The sequence below is a fragment of the Cryptomeria japonica genome, chromosome 8, assembly GCF_030272615.1.
Source record: "Cryptomeria japonica chromosome 8, Sugi_1.0, whole genome shotgun sequence".
NCBI classification, from domain to species: Eukaryota; Viridiplantae; Streptophyta; class Pinopsida; order Cupressales; family Cupressaceae; genus Cryptomeria; species Cryptomeria japonica.
Genome location: NC_081412.1, coordinates 70,065,542 through 70,069,329, shown reverse-complemented (window position 1 = coordinate 70,069,329; position 3,788 = coordinate 70,065,542).

Genomic DNA, 3,788 nt, shown 5'->3' with positions numbered 1-3,788 from the left:
GTTAAAAATGGAGGAATGAGAGTTCTATTTATAGCAAGAATAGGGCAATGGATGGTCAGGATTGAATGGTTTAATCAAGGGTTGAGTTTGAAAGTTGGGGATCCATGTGCACAATTGGCACCAATGAAATGGTGACAAGTGTCAATATAGGATTGGGTTGAGAAAAGGGGTTGGAGGCATTAAAGGCCTGAGAAGACCTCATGGTTATCTAAAGGCTAAGGGTCAAGTCTAAATTAAGATTACCCACTGGATTAAGAGTTAATCCAAGGATAAACCTTTGTGCAAATGATTAAGAGATAATCATGGTCAAAGCATTAAAGGCCTGATGAGACCCTTGGGTTGGGTAGAGGTTGAGTCAAAACAAATGTTTTAACCATGTAGGAGGGTTTGAGTTAATCATTAATGGTTATTGGAGACTTTGGGGATTAAGTGGTTGAAAGTTGAAAGCCTTCAATGGTTATCAAAGACTTTGAGCCATTTAGTGGTTGAAGGTTGAAAACCTTTAATGGTTATCAAAGACTTTGAGGGTTTTGAGAAGTGACTTCCCTTTGCTTAGGGATGTGACAAAGTTTAGAGGAAGGGTTAGGTTAATTAGAAGCGATTAGAAGATTCTAGAAGGGATTAGAAAGGGGTTTGGGATTTTGCAAGTGGATGGAGGGATAATAGGATTTAATTGAAATAAAGTATTTCATTCAATTTGGTTGCAATTTGGAGAAATTAAATAAATTAGATTTATTCAATTTAGGATAACTATTTAATTAAATTTGAATTTAATTAAAAGTGGATAGGGGGGATTTAATTGAATAAAATGATTTATTCATTAAATGGTATAATGAATTTAATTTAAATAAATCGAGTAATTTACTTAATTAAATAGAGGAAGGTTGATAATTTAATTAAATTGGATTTAATCAAATAGAGAAATGAACATAAAATATTCATTTAGGAATATGGTCATTTTTATACGTCTACAGATCCTTTTGAGGGATGTATGATTAACAATAGATGAAGATATCTTTGCATAAAGATATCTAGGGCAAAAGCATGAAGTTGTGTCGCACTTGGAGCTAACTAGAGGTTGTCTTGTTGGACTGAGTTCAGTTGAACTGAGTTCGACCAGACTTAGTCCAGTTAGACTACCACCCTGCCATGTGGCGCCTAAATAGCGCTAAGAGTTTGGTCAAATTGAGTTCAACTGAAATCAATTAGGTTGGAGTCTTGGCGCCATTTAGGTGCTTTTTGTGACCGCTTGAGCTTAGAATTTTTAGAAAAATTCAAAATAGTTCGGCTGAACTCAGTCCAGCCGGATTGAGTTTGATTGGACTCCCCTATGTGGCAGGTGATGTGGCAGCCAAATCACCTATTTGGTTTGTATTTCTAAAACTTTTCACTTCTGCTCAATTTTTCTTCAGGCGGAATATTTTTTACAAAAATAAAAAAAATACCCTTTTGTAGAGCTCGAAATCATGAATCTAGACATATAATTTTTTTTTTAGTATTTTGATTCATTTTAATATTTTTTATTAATTTAACATTGTGAGTAGGTTTTTTAAGTTAAAAAAGAAGCTAATTAGAAATTAAAAAAATAAAATAAATGATATTAACAAAATTTTAAAAATATATTTTTCACTAGATGAGAGAATCTTCTTCAAAAGGGTATACCTTTTTTTTTATAATCATTAATTTAGTAGACAAAAGGTGACGCCGAATGAAAACTATTAAATTTTGCTATGTTGGACTTAAAAATATTATTATGAGAAAAATATACATCAAAATTTATTTATTTATTTTTTAACACTTCATATATGTGTCCTCTATTTGGAAAATTAAAATCAGCAAAAAATAAGTTCATTTTCATTTTGTTTGGTGGCGCCGACTAGAACCCCTGATTTTTCAGCAATACAAAATCTGTCTTTGAATATATAAAATAAATGTCAATTTTTTTTATTTTTTATTTTTAAATAACAGACATAAATTTCATTAATATTTCTATATTTGATCAATTTACATCATTTTGAAATTCAATTTATAAATGTCACTTTTATGCGGTCAAAGTTAAATAATTTTAGTTGTGTTGGTCACTTCCTTTATAAAAGTGTGACACAACATTGTGCTTTTACCCGATCTCCAAGAGTAGAGTAGATCCTTAATAAAGATGACATCTTGGAAGGATAAGAGGACTAAGAATACACACCTTCTCCAAAGTGGATTCTTAAGATAACACCCTTTCACTAAGGAGAGATTGTTCATAAAAGATGCACTATTTCAAACAAGGAATGCACACCCACTCATAAGGAATGACATCAAATTATGAAAGATGCAACTCATCAAAGTAAAAATGTAATCTTGAGAGAGAGAGAGAGAGAGAGAGAGAGAGAGAGAGAGAGATGAAACATTATTCTTGGCCCCCAAGCATGGAGACAAGGACACCAAAGAGAGATCATTTATAAAAGACACACTCTTCTAAAATAAGAAAAAGATCCTCAATAGGTATGCATATCACAATATAGAAGGGTTCATTATAAAATATACCACTCAAATAAGAGAAGAATTTGATGAATGATTATAGACTTTCAATACTAAGGAAGAGATCCAATTAATAATATGCACTTATAAGGGAATGATAAGATCCTCATCAGGGATACTTGTTCCAATAAGAGGAAGGAGATCCTCAATAGGGATATACAGCTCCACAATTGATATGAGATCCTTAATAAAGGTCCTACTTCACAAAGGGAAAGTGAGTCCTTAGAAAGAACAAATGATTGAAAGACTATTCCTACCCCCCAAGCATGGAGACAAGAATAAAAATACTATTATGTTTCTACCAAAGTATGATTGTACTTGAAATTGTACCACCATGAATGACAATGAGCCCCCAATAAGAAAGCTACCAATGTCACATGATGAGGAGCAACATAATAGAAAATTAAAAGTTATGTAAAAGGAAAAATATGAGAGTCCAACTCATTTCTGTCTGGTATTTGAATGGTACCAGTTATAATAAGTTGTTGAATTTTATCCACTAAATCATGACATTCATTAGTGGCATGGCTAGGGATTTTATGATACTTGCAAAAAGAAGAATCGTGCTGATTTTTCTTATGATTCTTTCTTTTATTCTTTAAAGGGAGAGTAATCAAGTTGGTTTTAAGAAGCTCATACAAAATACTCTCTTGTTGTGATGAGAAGAACAGTAAGAAGAGATATATGTATAAGACAATGGGGAAGGGGATGTTGACAAAGGATGACTTTGGAAACCTAAACCTTCTTGGGAAAAGTGTGATTGACCATCAAAACTTTGTTACATACATCCTAAACCATGCCCATTGTATTCATGCATAGAATCAAATATATGTGTTGGATTGTCTAGAGGAGAAGGTTCATTCTTAGTGTTAAAGTCTAAAGAGCCCTCATCATCATCATGACATGTGTTGGAAAGAGAGAGGGGAATTGATTTTAAAGAAGTTTGGATAAATAACACATAGGGCTTCTTCAAGGCTTCCTTTGTAGATTGAGAGATTTTATACGCATTGATGGAAGGCATAAAGTCTAATGTACCCCAATTCTTTGCTAAGGAGGCATCATTAACAAGAGATTGTGTTGTTGAAGGAATCATATTATTAAATGGAGAAATGCATCCTACTTCACCATGAACAAAATCATAAGGATTAGAATAAGCCTTTATTGTGTGAAGTTCTTTGTTATATATGAATTTGATTGTGCGATGAAGAGTAGAAGGGATTGTTTTCATAGCATGGATCCATGGTCTACCTAGAAGAAGGTTA